We start from the raw sequence: 22,909 nt of genomic DNA, 5'->3' as shown, positions 1-22,909 counted from the left end.
TTTATATATCGGGACATCGATGCAGTACTTGAGATTTAACCCAAAATTTGAGATAACTACGCAATTCTTAGTATATTAAAATGCAAGCATATCAAATAAACTGCTCTTGAGAAATATAAAAAAAACAAAAAATATCATAGAATAGAACTCTTGTTCTGTTGTATAAAAAAACTGTATGAGAGGAGTACATATTGAAACCAAGGGTTTAGTAACTCATCCACAGTTATGGATGGAATATCTCCCTGTCCACACAAAGTACTCTCTTGTACTACCTTTTACATGTGATCAGAATGCATCACAATTCCTTATCTAGTGGCATGAATTAGAGCCTCATTCTTGAGCCTCAATCTGAGCCCCTAGTATCCTTGCCCTTTTCCAGTACCTGTCAATCAAAAGTAAGGAAGGAAGCACCAAGCGATCTGAGTGGGTCACCTGGTTTCATTGAGTAAAACCATTTTAATGATAAAGGATCATTACATCTGTCAAGATGACAAATCTTCTAGCCTTACCGGCCTAGGACACAGGAGCCTGAAATAACCAGGTGACAGCTATGGTTTATAGTTCGGTGGGACTCACCCTGTGGTGTGTGAGTGACAAATGAGTTTCCTCATTCAAGAGTAGTGTATCTAATCCTGGTCACGTAGCTCTAATTCAAAGTTACGAGATTGGTAAATCCTAATTTCCAAAGTGTATCATTGGAAAATAAGGTAAGTGGTACTACTCCCACTTTCATTATTTGGTCCCGTGACCTATGCATTCCTCAGTTGGAGACAGAGCACAGTTTAAAGGTCACTGACTCAAGGTGGATACTGCATTGTGCATGTCCAGGAAAGGAAAAGAATCCAATACAGGCAACCTTTTTCAAGTAATCAGCAGTTATTGAGGAATGGATTCTTTCCCCCCTTAGAATGCCTCTGTGGTTGTGTTGGCAGTAGTGGTCAGGAGGAGGAGAAAGAGGGACTCTGAATTAATTTTCAGTAATTGTGAAAAACTACCTTATAATAAGAAAGAAAGAGGTGCTTTATTTCCTTAGGCTTATAAAATTTGGAGGAATCTCAGAGTTTTAAATTTTAGAGGTAATAATCCAGATGGTCCCATTCCATGTATTAGCTTTCCGTTGTTTCTCAATCAGGGTCATGGTTTTGGTTTATCAGACTGCTTCTATATTCTTTGGAGCTTGCTACTTCTCACATTTAAGTTTTTCCCCTAAAGTTAGTGTTACCTAGGAGGCCTTCTGGATTTTATAAGTGGCTTTTAGTTGCTTGCTAATTAGTTAGCTTTTTGTTACCTCTTCAAAATCTAGACTGTCAATGGAGTTTAGCAATAGCTATACCATTCCATTGCCTTCATAATTACTATTTCCTTCATAATTTTCAAATTGGATATATACCCACTAGTGCAGTCTTCCTCCAGCATATAATGCCAGTTCACCGCCAGTGGAAGTTATAATTCTATTGCTGATATCACAGTGAGGGATTCTTATTAAGACCCATGAAGAGATTGATCCAGCTCTTAAACTCCATCTTTATGACCTGCATCTTGAACTATTTCTGAGAGTAGTAGTATAGTTTCTTTGGCAACTATACTCCACTGCAGACATTTGTGGGCAGTGCTCTAAATTAAAGAGTACTTTCGAGAACAATAACTGTGGAAGAAATAGGAAAGAAGCAGGTTTGAGCAGAGGGATAAGTAAAGCTGTAATGCCGGCCAGAGATCAGCCTCAGCTAACGATAGAGAGCTCTCCAGTTAAAATCGCCCATCAGAATTGTTCCATAACAGGGCCAGGTACTTAGGCCTTCATACCTATAAAATGATTACACGTAAGTTGTCCTGAGAAAAGTGGCACCTGGTGGCAGTTGTCTGCAGATCGGCCAATCCCTGAAGGGACCGACAGCTGTAGGCTGTTTGCTGAATGCAGTTCCTGCAGATGGGTCAAAAATACCCGGCGGTCTGTTGTAGACAACATATCTTCATGCCCATTACAACCATATGGGATTGCTAATTAATATAGATATTCAGAAAAAGCAGCTGGAAATGTTATCATCAAAATTATCGGAAATGATATTTGATTATATAGTAGGCCCAAATCAATAGGCAGCATATCTCCATTACCGGCTTAATAAAGACATTTTCCTGTTAGCTTTAAATATTAGTTTTCTTATAAAGAGAAGCTTACAAGAGAAACATTACTTTTCTAATTATGAAGAATCAAGTAATTATTCGAACTCCCACTTTAGTCTTTGGTGGGCCTTTTGCTTAATAAATATTATATGTAACTCTACTAACAATTGTTACCCTGCCTATAATTCTGTTCCGAATTATCCAAATACTTGTTTTAATTCCCTTATCCTCTTTGAACAGGTGGAAATGTAGGCAAAATAGAACACGGACAATATCCAAGATATTTGAAACCACAGTTAATTTGTGAATTGTTTTGTATGGGGAATTGCATCAACAATTTAAGCCCTTGTATTTCGAAGGATTTCAAATAATAGTTTTATTGTCTTTGCTGATTTGTTTTTCACTTCAATTATAAAAATGGTTGTTTCACTCTTTCACCTATTAAAAAAGCACAGGAGAGTTTATTATACTTCATTATTCATTAAGTATCTGTTTACTGTAGAAACTGAAATCTTAGGCTCTGAAAATATGTTATAAATTATAATTGCTAATATAAAAATAAAGGTAAAATTACACTTTCTAAGATATTTTAATAAATATAGTGCCTACATTTTACTTTCATTAAAGTTTTACTTTTGTTGGAATAGCATTGATTAAAAAAATTGGTAAGTGATAAAGTAAGTCATCCTTTGGCCATGTCACAGAGTCAGTATAAATGGTCAAGAGAGGGCCAACATGGTAAAAAGATTTATTTCTTTCCTGACGAATGGCAAGTTAGGAAATAGAAACTTCTTTGAATGTACAGTGAATTCCAAGATCTTTTATTAAAATGAAAACACAAAACAATATACACACACATTAAGTGTGCTTTGCCTTAAATTGTTTGCTTTTTATATGACAATGTAACACATTCTCAAGTGGACTAGTAAAATTGCTATAATATAAAGATTTAAATTTGGCCTCACAAAGACTTTTACTTCTATTCAAGATGGAGTAACAAGGACCACATTTATGACTTTGAATATAACAACTAAAAATCAAGCCAATTATATATAAAACAATGGTGCTCAAGGTAAGCAACACTCTATAACAGAGAATCGTGATCTCTAAATATGAAAAACACATGCGGCCAAATTCTGAGCTATAAAAAAGTATCAATAAGTTTAAAATGATTCAAGCAAGAGAAAAATGTTTTAAAATTACAGTGGTGTTAAATTATAAGTTAATAACAACATACCCGGAACATCCCCCATATATCAGCAAATTAAATAATGCACTTCTCCATAACTCATTGGTTGGATAAGTAATCAAAATAGAGATTAAAAAGTATTTTCAACAAAATGAAAATAAAATTATTTATGTCAAAATTTGGGGGCAGCAGTAAAAGTAGAAGAATATTTATAGCATCGAATGCTTTTATTGGAAAACACTGATCTCATTTCACACCTTAAAAAGTATAAAATTAAGAGGAACTGAAACCAAAAGTTAGCAAAAGAAAACAAATATCAGAGTGAAAATAATAACAGAGAAAATACAAACAATAAAGAAAATGAATGAAACCAAACTAAGATCGATAAAATGGAAGTCAAACTGATCAGGAAAGAAAGGACACAACCCATTCAAATAAGTGGGTGGAAATAATGCAAGGTTCTGTAGGTATTCCAGGTATAAAAGGTAATCACAAAAAGCATTTTAATGAATTTGAGATAGATAAACTGAGCAAATAAGCCACAAGGCTCACTCAAGATAAAGCAGATCACCTAAATACCTTTATATATACTAAATAAATTGAATTTCTATGTAAAACTTACCCACAAGAAACTTCAGACCCACATATCTTCACTACTTATTTATGGCAAACATTTGTGTAAAAATACCAATTTTATATAATGTTGAATAAAATAAGACATATGGATTACACATGAGCACATAAAAAGATGCTCTTTAACAATGTTAGCCATGAAGAATGTAAAATTAAATCTAATGGAGTCAGCTGCCTACTTGAATGTTTAAAACCAGAAGCCTGACCACAGAAATGTCTGTGAAGATGCGAAACACCTGGAACTCGAATGCTGCCCGTGGAAATGTCGAGCAGTACAACCACTTTGTAAAACAGTTTGGCAGGTTCTTTAAAACATTTAAAGCACACCTAACTTATGGCCCAGACATTCCACTCTTATGTATTCACCTAAGAAAATTGAAAATTATATCCATTAAAAGATGATACTCAAAAGATGTTAATAGCAGTTTATTTGTGAACAGGCAAAAACTGGGGATCACATAAATCATCAGTAACACATTCTGGGTAAACATTTATGGTATGGCCATATGGTAAATACTGATTAGCAGTATAAAGCAAAAGAAATTGATAAACACAATTATATGAATATATTTAAACATATATCTTAAAATAATTATTTTGAGTGAAAGAAGCCATAAAACATTACATACTGTATGATTCCAATTTTACAAAATTCTGGCAAATGCACAGTAATCTATTGCAACATGAAAGAGATCAGTAATTTCCTGCGGACAAGAGGGTGAATCAAAGATCTGGGAGACAGATTACACAGGAGCATAAGGAAATGTTCAGGCATATGCACATGATCTTATTGGAAGTGATGGGTTTTTTGGAGGGGTTACAAATATCAAAATTTGTCAAATTGTTGTTTTTAAACATGCAGAGCTATTTTATGTTCATTATATTGTAGTAAAACTTAATTTCCTCATAGTTAAACACAAAAATGTTTAATGCTAGCCTTACTATCATAAAGTGCCTTTGACCTACTTGCTAATACTTTCTGAGATAAACCTTCTTTCATAAATTAAGTGTGATATAGGTATACTGAAAGATAAAAGTGAAATGATATTAGTAAAATATTTACTACAATGCTAGACATTTACAGGGAGTACAGACACATTAGTCATAGAATAATAGATCTAAATGACAGGAGTCATGTCAAAAGCAACACGTCGTACCACCTTCTTAATAACCACCCTCCCCCTACGACAGCACAACGTCCGCCAAAATGGGCTTCGCTGGATGATTCTCATCATCTGCTGAAGTCCCCATGTTCTAGAAATGTGACTGAAGACAAAATACTTAAAACTACTAATGTAGTCCTAAAGGAGAGGCTGAATAAGATTGATTACATGGCTCTACCATGTCTACATGTACTTTGGCCCATATTACTGAAACAATGGAGCCCAAGAGGTAAGAAAGGGTTTACCTTGTAACATTTGCCTCAATGTCCCACTTCAGCTTATTAATAGGGAATTGCTTTCATATCGTGTATTTCGTTTTCTCCATACTTTGCCAAGATAAATTTCTTAAATTGGAATCCTTTTGTTCAGTGAACAAAGTCAATATAACAACTTGTCTGAAAAATGAAACCCCATTTCAACTTGGTCATTAGTAGAAAGCTTTGGGCTCTGAATAGAGATTATGTTCCAAGTTCATTTCACCTGCCTTACTTTAATACAGAAAGTTATTTTAACAGTAAGAATACGCCTAAACAAAGAAACATATTAAGCCTGTCTCTATAATGATTTTTACTTCTTCCCTATTCTTAATATCTATGTGAAAAAATATATATGGTCTGTACAAAAGGTATCCAGCCATGTAATATGAAAAATAGAGACATTTATTGAAGAAGATAGAAGATACAGGAAACATTGTACGTAAGACAATGGTGTCTCAGTCCCCTTCAAAGTAGGTACCTTGGGATCTCACACAGTCCTTCCAATTGCCATGAACTGCCCCATCGTATTTTCCTGAATCTCACTAATGATCTCAAATCGCTTCTCTTTCAAAGGTGATTTAGTTTTGGGAAAAGTCAGACGTTGCAGGGCGCGCAACTGGGCTGTAAGGAGTCTGAGTCACTTGGGTGATTTAAAGTTTCACCAAACCACTCTGAAGGAGAAATGATGTATGAGAGGGCATGTTATCGTGATGAAGATTTCAATCATCAGTTGCCCATAGCTGTGGCTTTCTGAGTCAGCTGAATAGTTCTTGTGGAGAAATGTTAAAGCTTAACACAAAATTTGTTGCTCTACTCACTTAGTCATTTTGAATATGATGGCCACAGAATACACACTCACTCAATGGCATCTACTGCCTCCACTGACTAGTACAGCACAGTACCTGTTGTCCTTGCATGCACATTCCAGATTCCAGTCCACTCTCCTCGGCTGACAGTTTACATGGGTGTCACACAATCCATTCTTGTTATATTAACAATGCTGGGCTTTTTCTGGACAGACTTCAAATATATGCCACTGAAAATCAAGCAAAATGATGCATGTGAAAACATTACACAAAGGGAAGAATTATTAATACTAGTAGTAGTACTATTACTAATGCCACTACTACTGCTATTGATATTAATACTGCTACCACTATTATTACTATTTCTGAGAATGAGAGGATGGCAGAAAGAAGACAAAGAGAAAGAAGAAGATAGAGAGAGGAAGAAGAAAATTTAAGAAGAAGAATAATTAAGAATAATTTGCTACTTCCACTCATGTAATTTTTATGGTAAAAATTTTAGTCTTCTGTTTCAGAAACCAGGATAGCAATATGAGCATTCTAACACTCCTCCTTTTTTCTGGGGTGGCCAGATTTAACAACTTTAAATACAAGGCACCAAGTAAAACTTGAAATTAAGGTATAGGACAATTTATTTTTTATCTGAGTATGTCCTATGCAATATTTAGGACTTATACTAAAAATTATTTGTTGTTTATCTAAAAATAAGCCAAGCAATGAGGAACAAATACCATATGATCTCACCTTTAACTAGAAGATAGTCAACAACAAAAAAAGCAAGCAAAATATTACCAGAGACATTGAAACTGAGGACAAGCTAACAATAGCCAGAGGGGAGAAGAGAGGGGACAATGGGGGAAAGTGTTTTCAGGATGTGGTATAAAGGACACATGGACAAAACCAAGGGGGAGGATGGAAGCAAGAGAGGAAGTTGGGCTTGGCTGGGGTAGGGGGTAATGTTGGGGGGAAAATTCAGACAAATGTAATTGAACAACAATAAAATAAAAATAAATAAAATAAATAAACAAATACATAAATAAATTGAGGGATCTTAAAAAAAAAGAGTAGCTGTCTTCCCAATCTGTACAATACCAACTCAGTCAGCCAATGATTTCCAAATGTTGTATCTGCTACTTCATCTTTAGCAGAAAAAGCACTTAAGCAAAGATCAGGAATTATGAATTTAGTTTCCCATACCTTTGCAACTGGGTATAGTAAGCCCCACACCCAAGAGGGCATTGGTAACAGGATTCAGATCTTGGACTGTTTAGGAATATAGAAAAATAGGCCTGGCTGGCAAATGGCATGTACGGAGCAGGGCCACTGAGACTTACTTTGCACAATAACATCAGGATAGCCTTATACTTGTTATGCAAAAATGGTTATTTTGCATATTAACAAGTTTAGTTAGGGAGATGGGAGTGATTTTGACCCCATCACTGAGAGGAACTGAGAGGAGGACCCCCCTGAGAAGTGACCAAGAGGAAGACCGCCCTGGTTACAGCACCTGCGTGAGAGCTTGGAGATTGTTCTTTGTGGGCCACTGGGGCCACAACTGCCTGGACTAACTATGGCATCCAAGAAAGGCTGAAAGCTTTTGAAGTGTGCAGGGATAGCTGATTGTGGGAGGAATCAGATGTGGGGTTTCAGAGGAAGATTTCCAGTGGGATTTGAACCCAGACACAGCAGCCATTTCTTTTTATTAACCATGTTGTTTTGGGAGCAGAGAGGGGGCTCCTCTGGACACTTGGTTTAGGAAGCAGGAAAGCAAGTTGTACCAGACATGCAAATCTCCCTCTGAGTGGTTTGAAAGAATACACACAGTGCGGGACTATGCGAGAGGACAATGTGAGACCATGTGGGAAGAAAAGGGGTGAAAGGACTCTCGCTGGTGGGCCATGAGAAGGTGCCGCATGGTTTTGGATTGAGAACTGGAGCACACTGGGGCAACAGAGTTGTTGGTGCTGGGAGTGGGGAAACTTGCCCAGCTGAGCCCACACTGTCCTGAGAGGAACTGGGAGAATTGAGCTGCAGACTTCTTTTTCTTCTGGAAGATAGTACTTCTGATTAGCATGCTCTAAAACTGGCCTGACTGGGCAAATGGGGAAAGGAGGAACTGTGTGTGTTTGTAGGTATTTTAAGGGACTTTGGGATTTTAATGGTGACATTCTACCATTGCTCTAAACCTGTATATGTTTTGATAAAAAGTTCCTCTTCTTTTTACCAAATTCTAGTATTGAGAGCCACAGTTCAAATTCATGGTGGGCAGAGAAGAATCCATAATGAGAGAAAAACCCCAGGCGAGGGGGCTTGTTTTAGTAACAGTATTTTGGCCCCCTCCACGAGTTCCATTCTGTAACACCTTGAACTTGAACAACAGTCACTCAGATCCTCTGTGACTCATTTTCTTTCCTGAATAATGCAAATTAATAAAACCTGCTGAGCTATCTCACAAAATTCTTGAGGAACTGAGTCATATATTAGTGTTTTGGAAAATATAAAACAAACAAACAAAACAAACTACTGACTTATTCCATACTGCAAGAGGGACTATTTGCTTTGTGTCAGGGATGTAGAAAGAAAGTAGCCATTTCATGTTAGCAATGAAATGGTAGGTTTGCCCAAAACAATTTATTAGAAAGAGGAATAAATGGAAGAATTCCTTTATTTCACATGAAGCTTTACTATGTCCCTAAAGAAATTAGGAGAATGTGACATTGATGTAGGAATGGAAACATAGATCAATAATACAGAGTAGGAAATTTGATAATGAATACACACAAATATATTCAACTGATTTTTGACTGAGAACAAAAGTAATTAAATGAAGGAAAGACAACCTTTTCAATACGTGGTGTGGGAGCAATGGACATATGGAGCCCAAAAGATGAACTGCAATCTCAATCTCCCACCCAATGCAAATGAATCTAAAGTCAATTATAGACTAAATGTAAAACTATACAATTTTGTTGAAGTTATTTATACATAAGTTTAAGGAAACTCTCTACCTCTATAGTAGAGTTTTCCCCAAACACAGAACAAATAGATGTGGGGGACAGGAAAAGAGAAAGAAGAAGACAGAAAGATTAAGGAATTAACTAACACAATTGTGAATGCTGGAAAGTGCAAGCTCTGTAGGTAGGATAGGTTCACAAGCCTGGGGTCCCAGGAAGAGGGGATTTGCAGCTCGAGTTTGAAGGTAGTCTGCTGGCTGAATTCTTCTTAAGGGAAATCAGTCTTTTTCTGGAGGCCTTGAAATAATCAGCTCATGAGGACCACCCACATTAGAAAAGGTAATCTGCTTTACTCAGTCTATTGATTTAAATGTTAATCTCATAAGAAAAAAAAAACAAACAAAAAACTTTCAAAACAATATTCATACACATTTAACCAACTATCTGTGTACTCTAACCTAGTTATATTGACACATAAAATGAACCATCACAATCTCCCTCCTAAAATTTAGTTTAGCTGCCAAGACTAATGATGCTCTATGTACCATGAAGAGTGGGGAAGGCTCCCAAGCAGTTCTGAAAATGGCTTGAGATGGCAAGAAGGAGTAACTGGCTTGAGTCGTATTGCAGCTAAGAGGGGTAGATGGGGACCAGATTCCCACACATGGACAAGGCAAGGGATTGTCAAACACAAAAAATGGAGGCAGCCTCTTCATTCTAAACTTTTAGAAAAAAAAAAAAAACAGGAGAAAATAACAAGGATCAAGGACTAGGCAAAGGGTTCTTAGACTTGACAACAAAATCACAATCCATAACAAAAAATTAATTGAACTGCATCCAAATTAAAAAAAAATATTCTACAAATGACTTATGAACAGATTGAAAAGATAAACTACTGACTGGAAGAAAATATTTGTAAACCATATATCTGACAAAGAACTAGTATTGAAAATATAAAAGGATCTCTTAAAATTCAACAGTAAAAAATTCTAATTATAAAATAGGCAGGAGATATGAGAAGACATTTCAGCAAAGTGAATATGCAATAATAAATAAGCACATGAAAAAATGTTCAACTTTATTAGCCATTAGGGAAATGCAAATTAAAAGTACAGTGAAATATCAACATATCCCTATCAGAATTTCTTAAAAAATAGTATCAGCACCAAATATTGGTGAAGATGCAGAGAAACTGGATTTGCTCATTCATTGCTGCTGGAAACATAAAATGGTCATCACTGGAAAAGTTTGGCAGCTTCTTATGATGCTAAATATGCAAATACCAAATGGCTGGTGATTGAACTTTCAGGTGTAAGTTCCTGAGGAATGCAGACTTACATACACATAAAGTCCTATACATGGACATTCATAGCTCCTTTATTCATAATAATAAAGAACTGAAATCAGTTTAGATGTTCTTCAACAAGTTAAATAAGCTGGGCGTTCACCCATATCACAGAACTGTAATTCAGCAATAAAAGGAAATATACTATCGATATATGTGCAACAACGTGGATGGATTTCTAGGGGAAAATGCTGAGTAAAATGTTTCATTCAAAAGTTGCATACTGTATGATTCTATTTATAGTTTTCTAAAATGGAAATGTTATAAAAGTAGAGAACACAGAGGGTGACAGAGATTGGTGGGATGTGAGTTGAATGTGGCTGTGAAAGGGTGACACAGGAATCCTCATGGGGATGTAATTGTGCTTTATCTTGACTTCATCAGTGTCGGTATCCTGGTTATGATATCGTACTATACTTTTATAGGGTGATTCCATTGGGTATAGTTGGGTAAAGGCTACGTGGGATCTCTATTATTTCATACAAGTGCAGGGGAGTCAATAATCATCTCGATAAAAAGTTTTATTTACAAGAAGTACATTTATAGTAGCTAAAAGTAATCAACTTAGATGTACAAAATCTTTACAGGAAAAAATAAAATACAAAGTAGAAAAGTGAATACATTTGTCATATTTTAGCTAGAAAGACTCAATATAAAGTTTTTATGCCAAATAATTTTCAGTATGTTTTGAATAGTTATTTTCATAAGATATAACAAGGTGACTCTCAGATATATATAAAATGCAAAGAATTAATTATATATTTCTCAAAATATTTGGGAGGATTTTTGCTCTACCATTTACCAGTTAATAGATACTATTATTATCCCTATTTTTAAGGTGAATGACAGGCATATGGGTATTTGTTTCATTACTATTTCTTAATAATATAGTCTTTTATATTTTCATATGTAAACTGTATATGACAAAATGAAATATTTTAAGGCATAAAACAAAATAATAAATACATAATGAATCAAAACTTTACTATCTCTGTGTCTATAAATATAAAAGCATGTGCATATATTAAAATAAATATGTCTACATGTTGGAACTTCATGTTTATATTTTCTATTTTTCTACATAAAAATTGTGAAGTAGGTGAGTAATTTGCAATGAAAGAAGAAGTTAGAGTTTTCTGTAATGACTTCAAAAGAAATTCAAAATTCTCTGCTTCAACTAGGCCAAGTAGGGTAATTTCATTTCTTTTTTTCAATGCCTTTGTTATTTTTTTTGTTAGCAACCATTTAGACCACAATAGGAGTGTCATTGGATGATGAATTTGTGTGATTAGCATTTTGTATCTGCTTCTTATCATTTATTACTGGAAAAAAATTGCTAGTAGATTTGGGGCTTGTCTTTCCTAAAGTCACATAGCTAATGTGTGTTTTAATGAGAATTAAACTCCAATTCTTTAGATTTGACATCCATCCTCTTCTCTAAAGCACCACTGCTTTTACAAACAAGCTATATATTTGGGATAAAACTAACACTCAGGCCCATGAGAAGCCTTCACAATCCAAGTTCCTCTTGTGAAGTGCTGTTCAGCTGTGGAAAGTGCCTGCTTTTCACCTGTCCCAGGGAACAAACCCAGCTCTGCCTTTGTCTGGAATTCAGGTATGTGCTCTTCAAGTTACAAGGACCCTCATTTAAAGCATCTTCTATGTTTTTCTTTTGTCCTGTATTAATTCTCCAATGGTTATCACTAACAGAGCAAAGATTTATTAGTGGAATCAAGTCCTAATGGACCTTCTGAATGTTTATCTTCTATTTCTCCATCTAGGAGCTGTTGGCCCACCTCAACTCTTGTCCCTTCTCACCCATCGAGCTATCCACTTACCTGTTTTCCATGCAAATTTGCAAGTTGCTGAATTTATTGCTTTCTTTTATTGGACGGTGGCGGTGGGGGCAGGAGACAATTGGGTAAACATGTTATGCCTTTAAAAAAGAAAAAAAAAACAGCTTCTCTTCATTCAATTTAGTTTAAAATTTAGTAAGACATAATGTAGACTTAGAATCTGAGTAGTATTGTGATATAAATATTATAATTCTCTGTGGCAAATACTTAACATCTTGTGGATTCTTGATTTTAAAGAATGGCAATTAATATTTATTTATTTATTTTTATAATATTCTTAAAAGATATTTATTTTATAAAAACAGATAGTCAAACTATAACAAACAAACACAAAATTATTTCTTGGTTTCCCTTGTTTGATGATTCTGGCATGAAATTGAAATATATCTATGCATATATATACATATATATATAATTATATATGATATAATTATATTATATATAATTAAATATATATGATATAATTATATATATAATATAATTATATCAAAAGTAAAAGAACAGTCTTTTGAAGGGACAAAAAAATGAAAGGTCTGCATATTTAGTTTTATTCTTGTGAAAGGCAGTTTAGAGATAGAAAATATTTTTCTTCATCATAAATCATAGACTTAGTTGCAGGTCCTTGCTTTTCATAACTTGGAATATTTCATGTATTCCCTTCTGGATTATAGTGTTTCTCTTGAGAAACCAGNTTCCCTTGTTTGATGATTCTGGCATGAAATTTAAATATATCTATGCATATATATACATATATATATAATTAAATATATGATATAATTATATTATATATAATTAAATATATATAATATAATTATATATATAATATAATTATATCAAAAGTAAAAGAACAGTCTTTTGAAGGGACAAAAAAAATGAAAGGTCTGCATATTTAGTTTTATTCTTGTGAAGGGCAGTTTAGAGATAGAAAATATTTTTCTTCATCATAAATCATAGACTTAGTTGCAGGTCCTTGCTTTTCATAACTTGGAATATTTCATGTATTCCCTTCTGGATTATAGTGTTTCTCTTGAGAAACCAGGTGATAGCCTTATCAGGTTGCCTTTGTATGTTACTACCTGTTTCTCCCTTGCTGCCTTTAAGATTCTCTCTTCTTTTTTAAGTTTCACCATTTTGATTATGATGTATCTTTGAGTGGGCCTCTTTGGGGTCATCTTGATTGGAACCCTTTGTGCTTCCTGACCTTGTGTAATTTTTTTCCTCACCAAGTTAGGTAGTTTTGTGTCATTATTATTTTCAAACAGGTTTTCTGTCCCTTGCTACTTTTCTTCTCCCTTTGGTAGCACTATAATGTGCATATTTTTATGTTTCTGAAGCTCAGTTAAACTATCCTCATTCTTACTGAGTTTTTTTTTCATTTTGTTGCTATGACAGGTTTTTTTTTTCTACTTTGTCTTCAGCTCACTGATTCAGTCTGCTTCTCCATGTAGCCTGTTTTTAATTCGTTCTAGTGTATTCCTCTTTTTAGATATTGTATTCTTCATTTCCTCCTGGTTCTTATTCATAGTTTGTTTCTATGTCCTTTTTTCATGCTGATGTAGTTCCCATGAAGTTCTCTGTAGCTTTCATAAAGTTCTTCGCAGTTCTTATTGAGTTCCTTGAGCATCCTTATAACCATTATTCTGAACTCTGTATCTGATAGATTGCTTGCCTCAATTTCAGCACTTTTTCTGGAGATTCCCCCTTTCCTTCCAATTGGGAATTGTTTCTTTGCCTGGCCTGGCTGTTCTTCGGATCTTCCTTGTTGGGTGCAGTGCTTCCAGTCCTGCAGGGGGTGTGGACTGGGTACATCCTTCCCTTCCCGGAGGTTTGAACTCTGCTGGGGAAGGGGGTTCTGCCTGTCTGTGAATAATCTCAGGTGCTCAACTCTTGTCCTTCAAATTCTCAGCCTACTGTTTTCACAGTAGACACAGTCCTGAACTCTCTGTTTTGTGTAACCCCAGCTTTCTAGCCACTCATATCTGGGGCCCAGGAATCTCTTTGCTATGCCACTTTCTGATCTCCCTCCCCAGCGCTATTCAGTGGGAGCAAACTGTGCTTCCAGTTTTGTCCTTTTGGTAGCAGGGCAGCTGCACATGCAGTCCCTGCCCAGTGTGCTTCAGCTCCCCTTTTAGAAAGTCTCTGTGGCACCCACACTGCAGTACTGAGTCACTGTCCAGCTCTCCATTCACACCACCTCTCCAAAAAGTCAAAAGTCTGTCACAGTCACAGTGGGCCACAGTCTGCCTCTGCCCATCCCAGGTGTGGTCACTGGTCATTTTGGGAGATAGAGTCCCTCACTCTCTCTCTCTAGCACTCTCCCAGTTGGAACTTGGTGCTGCAGCTATGGGCATGCTGCTCTCTCTGTGTAGCTTGGTTGTCTCTGACTCTGTATATCCTTCCAAATCTCTCCAGCCAGGGTTTGGGCGCTCTTTGTCCTGCGACAGAAGAGAACTACAGAGCTATGATTTCTGACTGGTTTCTCCATTGCTGCAGTGCCATTGCTGGAGGACATTTCTCCTTCAACTTATAAAATCTCTTTTCCTGGTGTCACAACTTATATTTAAGTTTTTAATCCATCTTGAATTTATTTTTGTGTATGGTATACGTTGGTAGTCAAGTGTAATTTTTTTTTTTTGCGTAGCTGTCCAGCTCTCCCAACACCGTTTGTTGAAGAGGCTATTTTTACTCCAATTTATGCTTCTGCCCACTTTGTCAAATATTAATTGACCATAGAGAATTGGGTTTATTTCTGTGCTCTCTATTCTGTTCCATTGGTCTGTGTGTCTGTTCTTATGCCAGTACCAGTCTGTTTTGATTACAGTGGCCTTGTAATACAATTTGTTATGAGGTATTGTGATCCCTCCTACTTTGTCCTTTCTCAAAATTGCTGTAGCTATTCAGGATTATTTATGGTTCCATACACATTTTTGAAGTGTTTGTTCTATATCTGTGAAATATGTCATTGGTACTTTAGTAGGTATTACATTGAATCTATAAATTGCTTTGGTTTGTATGGACATCTTGATGATATTCAGGAGAACAATGAGCAGGAAAATCTCAGATATTCCATGCAGCAATATTTTCACTGATACATCCCCTAGAGCAAGGGACAAAAAGTAAAGAATAAACAAATGGGATCTCATCAAAATAAAAAGCTTCTGCGTGGCTAAAGAAAACAGCATTAAAATGAAAAGGGAACCAACCATATGGGAAAACATATTTCCCAATGATATCTCATACAAAAATTTGATCTCCAAAATATAAAGAACTCACATGACTCCACTCTAGGAAGATGAAAAAAAGAACCCATTTAAAAATGGGCAAAGGACTTGAACAGACACTTCTCCAAGGAGGACATACAAAGGGTCTAGAGACATATGAAAAGATGCTCAGTATTGCTAGCCATCAGAGAAAAGGAAATTAAAACCACAATGAGATATCACTTCACACCATTGAGAATGGCCATCATAAACAAAGTAACAAACAACAAGTTTGGAGAGGGTATGGAGAAAAGGGAACCCTAGTGCACTGTTGGTGGGAATGCAGAATGGTGCAGCTACTATGGAAAACAGTATGGAATTAACTTAGAAAACTAAAAATGGAACTGATTTTTGACCTGACAATTCCAGTGCTAAGGTTATATCCTAAGAACCCTAAAACACCAATCCAAAGGAACCTATGCACCTCAATGTTCATAGCACCACAATTTACAATAGGCAAGTGCTGGAAGCAACCTAAGTTTCCATCAGTAAATGAAAGGGTCAAACAACTATGGTACATTCACACAATGGAATACTATGCAGCAGAAAGAAAGAAAGACCTCCTACCCTTTGTGACAGCATGAATGGAACTGGAGGGCATTATGCTAAGTGAAATAAGCCAGGTGGTGAAAGACAAATACCATATGATCTTACCTATAAGTAGAACCTAGTCAACAAAAGGAATAAGCAAGCAAAATATAACCAGAGACCTTGAAATTAAGAACGAACTGACAGTAACCAGAGGGTAGATGGGAGGAGATAATGGGGGGAAAGGGTGAAGGGTTTTTAAGAACAACTATAAAGGACACATGAACAAAACCAATGGGGGTGGAATCAGAGAAGGAACATGGGGATGGCTGGGGTGGGTGAAGAGAAGTGGGGGGAAAGGCGGGCAACTGTACTTGAGCAATAATAAAAGAAGAGAAAAAGAAAAAAATCTCCTTCTCCCTCATTGTGAAGTGTCTTCTGCATTCCTTCGCTTCACATCTTCATATCGGCTAAGAGTCTTTTGATTGTTCAGGGTACTTTTTGGAAGGAAGATCAGCAGAGAATCTGAGTTTATGGCCAGAGCAAGTGGACTCAGCTTCCACCTACTCAGACACCATCTTCTTCTTTGATTAGTATCAATTTAAATAAATGTTTCTTTTAAAAATTTTTATACTTTCCCATACAGCTACATATATTTTTCTAACATTTAAAATTAGTATAGTAATTCATCAATTTTTAGTATATTTTATAGATTATGCTATTACAGTTGTCCCAAATTGCCCCTCCTTATTCCCCTCCACCCTGAATCCCCAACCCTCCAGCATTCCCCAACTTAGTTCATGCCCATGGGTTGTACATGTAAGTTCTTTGAATTTTGTTTCCTATACCATTTTGGTCTCTTCCTATTTATTTAATGCCTACCAATTATGCCTCTTATTCACTGTACCTTCCCCCGCAATCCTCCCTTGCCCCTCCTTACTGAAATCCCTCCATATGATGTCCATTTCTCTGATTCTGTTCCTGTTCTAGTTGTTTGCTTAGTTTTTGTTTGTTGTTTGTCTTTTCTTATAGGTTCGTTTGTTGATAGTTGTGAGTTTGTTGTCATTTTACCATTCATATTTTAAAAAAAATTTTCTTAGATAAGTCCCTTTAACATTTTATATAATAATAGCTTGGTGATGATGAACTTTAAATTGACCCTATCTGGGAAGCACTTTATCTGCCCTTCTATTGTAAATGAAAGCTTTGCTGGATAGAGTAATCTTGGATATAGGTCTTTGCCTTTCATGACTTTAAGTACTTCTTTCCAGCCCCTTCTTGCCTGTAAGGTTTCTTCTGAGAAATCAGCTGATAGCCTTATGGAAACTCCTTTGCAGATAATTCTTTCCTTTCCTTTCACTGCTTTTAAGATTCTCTCTTTTTCTTTAATCTTGGCTAATGTAATTATGATGTGCCTTGGTGTGTTCCTCCTTGGGTCCAACTTCTTTGGGACTCTCTGGGCTTCCTGGAAGTCTGTTTCCTTCACCAGATTGGGGAAGTTTTCCTTCATTATTTGTTCAAATAAGTTTTAATTTCTTGCTGCTATTCTTCTCCGTCTCCCCCTGGCACTCCTATAATTGGGATATTGACATATTTTAGGTTGTCCCAGAGCTTCCTAAGTATCTCTTCACTTTTTTGAATTCTTGTTTCTTCATTTTGTTCTGGTTGGATATTTCTCCCTTTTGTTCCATATTATTGCTTTGAGTCCTGATTTCCTTCCTGCCACTGTTGGTTCCCTGAATATTTTGCTTCATTTCATTTTGTGTATCTTTAATTTGTTTTTTTCTTCATTTTTTGACCAAGCTCAATCAGTTCTCTGAGCATTTTGATTACCAGGGCTTTAAATTCTCCATCAGTTAGGTTGGCTATCTTCTTATCGCTTAGCTCTGTTTCTGAAGTTTTGCTCTGTTCTTTCATTTGGACCATATTTCTTTGCCTCAGTGTGCCTGTTAAGTTGTAAAGGGTTGGGGCCTTAGGTATTCACCCTGGTGGGGTAACCAACCTTTCTTGCTGCATTGTGGCACTGCCTGTGGGGGAGGGGCCAGAGAGGGAACAGTGCAGCCCTTCTGTGCATCTCTAGAGCACTTCCCAATAGATTCTCATGTGAGGGGGGGAGTTTCTCCCACCATGGCAATGGCCATAGTCCACAGTCAGCTCTGAGTCTGAGTTTCTCATTCAGCCAGCCCTGCCCTCATGGTCCGCCGCCTCCCCACAGGTTCTTACCAGTCTGGTTGTTCTGGTTGACTGTTTCTTTAATTCCTTGGTTGTTGGAGTTCCATGCAGTTTGATTTTCTGGCACTTCTGGTTGTTTATTGATTTTAGATTGGTATTGTCCTCCTTTTGGTTGTGTAAGGAAGCAAAGGGTTTCTACCTATGTCTCCATCTTGGCTGGAACTCTACAAAGGTTCTTAAAGGTGGATCAAATTGATAATGCACCAGAATCTGTGTACTGGCATACACTGAGGCACCTTAGCGTGGATTGAGATAGAAGTGTGTCAGTAATTCATATATTTTTATTTGGAACATCTTTTATTGTTTTAAGTACTTTTAAATGATGTATATACCTTTTTCTTTCTTCATTTGTTAAAGTTGTCAGTATAATTTCTTTAGTGGTTATTCATAAATGAATTTAGAATTATACTGAGAGGCTCTTCATTATTCTCTTTTCACTTTATCTTTGATTATATTCCATCTGGACTTGCTTGAGAGAAAATCGGATTGGAACTCTAACCACCAGAGGCAGCCCTAAAATGGTGAACACACAATAAAGTTGGCATTCCTCATTCCCATCAACATCGTGCAGCTGTGAATATAAATAAATCATATGGGCTAAATGTTTCCGTTTCCTCTAATTGGACTATACTCCTCTAGACTAGGCTTACTATGCAAAAAGACTTATTGCTCTCTTATATCTTCATATCATCATCATCATCATCATCATCATCATCATATCTTATTCAGATGAGTTGATTAGAAAAACTCTAATGAGTTATAGAATTTGATATCATGCAAATGAACTTTTTCACTGGCTGATGAGTTTATTCTCATCTTTTGCTTAAGAATACAAACTCATAACAAGGGTGAATCAAGCCTATGCATATGCAATAATGTAGAAATAGTTCCATTCTATGTATGTGTGGCTGTGTGGCTGCAATTCTCTTGTCTATTTTTTTCTATACCCTCTTTTCAGTGAATTTGAAAGGCTTCTTTTACTCCTAGACCAAAACACGGCTCCCCTCACAAAACTAACTGTGAACTGTGATTATTGAAAAAGTTTGACATTTCTTAAATTTTTATTTATAATGACATTTTAAACGACTTTTAGAGAAGTAATTTAAGAAACATATTTTATGCCTAAGTGAGCATCAAATTTTGTGGAATTTTCCATTTGTCATATTAAAGTATAAATATGACATCAGTGAAAATAGAATGTAGTATATCTCATGCCTTGATGTATTAAAAATCATAAGACATCCTTTGAATACAAAGATCTATGTATTAAAAGCATTAATATTGTATACAGGGCATACTGGTAAAATTTACATCAAAGCACTTCACAATTGAGATGGTACAGAGTCTGAATTAGATATGTGGAGGAAGTCATCTTAAAAAATAATCATTCCAAAGTAATAACTTGTCTGAAAATGACAGCTTAGTACTTTCTCATTTGGTATTCAGCAAGCAGTTAGCCTGTCAAAACTGCCATTGCTGACTGATACATGTTCAAATGACTGTTCTAAACATTGACAAACTCTCAAGTTGTGTGTATTATAGAGATAAGAAGACTAAATTTATATTTACCCTAACTCATAGCCCACCACTCACAAATAGAATAACTTTGTTAATATTTTAAGATGATCAGCCCTGGATGGTGTAGCTCAGTGGATTGAGCGCGGGCCTGCGAACCAGACGATCACGGTTCGATTCCCAGTCAGGGCACATTCCTGGGTTGCAGGCCAGTTCCCGGCAGGGGACACACCAGAGGCAACCATACATTGATATTTCTCTCTCTCCTTCCTTTCCCCTCTAAAAATAAATAAATAAAATCTTAAAAAAAAATTTAAAAAAGATGATCAGCATTATGCATGTGAATAATGATGTGTATACACACATTACTTCATCATTTTTATCACAAAAACATATGGCATTTTATCAGTGAGGGTTAAACCAGAGAAACAGAAATTGAACAATATATATCTACATATGTGGTCTGTCCAGAAAAAGTCCAGAAAGTCCATTGTTAATATAACTAGAACAGTTTGTGCAACATTGGTATAAGCTGCCAGCCAAGAAGGGTGGACCGAAATGTCCATGTGTGAAGTATGATGACTTCACTATACCAGTCAGTGGGGGCGGTAGATGCCACTGAGTGAGCATGTGTATGTTTGGATGCTGCATTCAAAATGACTGAGTAGAACAATGAATATGCATCAAATATTGTGTTAAGTTTTAACATTCCTCTGCGGAACTGTTCAGCAGATTCAGAAGTCTGCAGCTATGGGCAACTGGTGATTGGCAGCTACACAACAACACATCTACTCATGCATCATGTCTCACCCAGAGTTTTTCTTAGGAAACTTCAAATTACCCAGGTGACTCAGACCCTTTACAGCCCAGTTTGGCACCCCGAGACTTCTGGCTTTTCCCAAAATTAAAATTAGCATTGCTAGGAAAGCGATTTCAGACCATCAATGAGATTTAGAAAAATATGATGTGGCAGCTGATGGCCATTGGGAGAACTGTGTGAGGTCCCAAAGTGCCTACTTTGAAGGGGACTGAGGCATCATTCTTATGTACAATGTTTCCTGTGTCTTCTATCTTCTTCAATAAATGCCTCTATTTTTCATATTATATGCTGGATACCTTCTGGACAGACCTTGTATATCTATATTTATATCTATATCTATTTATATCATCTATATCTATTCTATGTATTTCTATATTTGTCTCTTGGATAATTTTCCTCACTTAATCTAGAATAACCTAGGTTATCTAGGATAATGTAGAATAATCTTTACTCAGAGTCAACTGCTTATGGAATTTAATTATATTGATAAAATCGCTAGATTAGCAATTCACTGAATAACTGGTTATTGAAAAATAAAACTAACAGTCATGGACATAGTTTATTGATATGGGTATTTTTTGCTTGCTGTACACTGTCATGAATTTAAATATTTAAGTATCCAGCCATGTAGTATGAAAAATAAAGACATTTATTAGAGAAGCTACAAGATATAAGAAACATTGTACATAGGACAATCATGCCTCATTCCCTTTAGAGTAGGCACCTTCGGAGCTCCCACAGTTCTCCCAGCATCTCTTACACTGTTCAAAACACCCTGCAAAATCTTTAGTTGGAATACCATCAGCTTCCCCATTATAGTTTCCTAAACTTTATCAACAGTCTGAAATCTCTTCCTTTCAAAGGTGGTTTTAGTTTTCAGAAAAGCCAGAAGTTGCAGTGTGCCAAATCTGGGCTGTAGCAGGGCTGGGTTATATTCACATTCTCAGGCTTGCTGAAGGTCTTCCAGAATATGGATTACTTTAAAAAGATTATTGACCATCTTTGAAGCATTTGTGCCACACTTTTATTTGCACTGCACTCATTGCATCCTCCCTGAAAGCCTTCTGAATCATCTGAATAGTTTCTGCAGAGGAATGTTCAGGCTAATGCAAAATTTGATGCAGATTCATTGCTGCACTCACTCAGTCATTTTGAATGCAACTATCACACAGTGCATGTATACACTCAACAGTGTCTATTGCCCCCTGACTAGTACAGTGGAGCTGTCGTTGTTCATGCATGCAGAATCCAATCCACTCTCCTTGGCTGCCAGGTTACATCGCTGTCGTGTAAACCCTTCTCATATCAACAATGGCCAGACTTTTTCCAGATAGACCTTGTGTTCATAGTCAGTATGTTGGCATGGGAATATAAATATGTGCTTTGCTGATCATTTAAAATCTATTAGTATCCAATAAACACTGAATCCTCTACATCAAGAATATTGCAGTCAAAACTCTTGAATTTTCTCAGATAATTTTCTTGCTGTACAGTGAAAATTCCTAATGTCATTCACACAATGACATTATAATATTATCTGCATATTCTCTTCATAAACTGGTAAATTTATTCATAGAGTTATTTCTTTTTACATCATCTTCCCTGATCTACATATTTCATCATATGCTTTTATGCTGTTCTACTTTGATGTTTCAGGCATGAAAGATAATAATTATTAACTAACACATTAAATCGATTTTACATTGTATGTGTTAACACAAAATCATATTACTCCACATTCTTAGTGACACGTGTGTCTTCATTCATTTTTTATTTATCCTACAAATATTTATTAAATAAAGAAAATTTAAGGATTTCAATGAGAAAAATGAGATATGGTTGTATAGAGAAGGAAATGTAGGTAAAAGTGTGTTTATTGATTTATGAAACAAGAAGGCAGTAAGATGACAGAAAAGTAATTTATCGTGCGATTCTAGAGTGAAATATGACATCAGAAATTCTTTGCTTTGAAGTGCAGATTTGCAACTTTGTAACTAGCCTTGAGTAAATTATATATTTGTGCTTTGATTTCTTCACCCACAAGTAGACTTAATAAAACCTGGCAATCATTTATTCAGTAAATGTTAAGTAGAGAAAAACATGTGAGCCAACTATTGCACTGTTCATCAGACACACAATAGTGGATGAAATAAATACACTCTGTTTTCCTCACGGTGCCTGCGTTCTACCTGAGAGGGTGAGTACCTGCCAAGACAGTGTCTGTAAAGCA

General features: G+C 36.0%; 1 long non-coding RNA gene across 1 annotated transcript; it reads right to left on the bottom strand.

Annotated features, from left to right (window-relative positions):
• Positions 1–6,199: 6,199 nt before the first annotated feature.
• Positions 6,200–21,921, bottom strand: LOC118980329 (uncharacterized). The gene is made up of 3 exons (XR_005065081.1): positions 21,863–21,921; positions 6,717–6,721; positions 6,200–6,217 (listed from the first exon to the last, which is right to left on the bottom strand). It is a non-coding gene; the product is annotated as an uncharacterized LOC118980329 (long non-coding RNA).
• Between the last annotated feature and the right edge of the window lie 988 nt (positions 21,922–22,909).

Source organism: Sturnira hondurensis, unplaced genomic scaffold (assembly GCF_014824575.4).
Source record: "Sturnira hondurensis isolate 20B ecotype Veracruz unplaced genomic scaffold, ASM1482457v3 Scaffold0001872, whole genome shotgun sequence".
NCBI classification, from domain to species: domain Eukaryota; kingdom Metazoa; phylum Chordata; class Mammalia; order Chiroptera; family Phyllostomidae; genus Sturnira; species Sturnira hondurensis.
The sequence above is the reverse complement of the archived record's forward strand: the minus strand, read 5'-3'. Positions and strand labels throughout refer to the sequence as shown.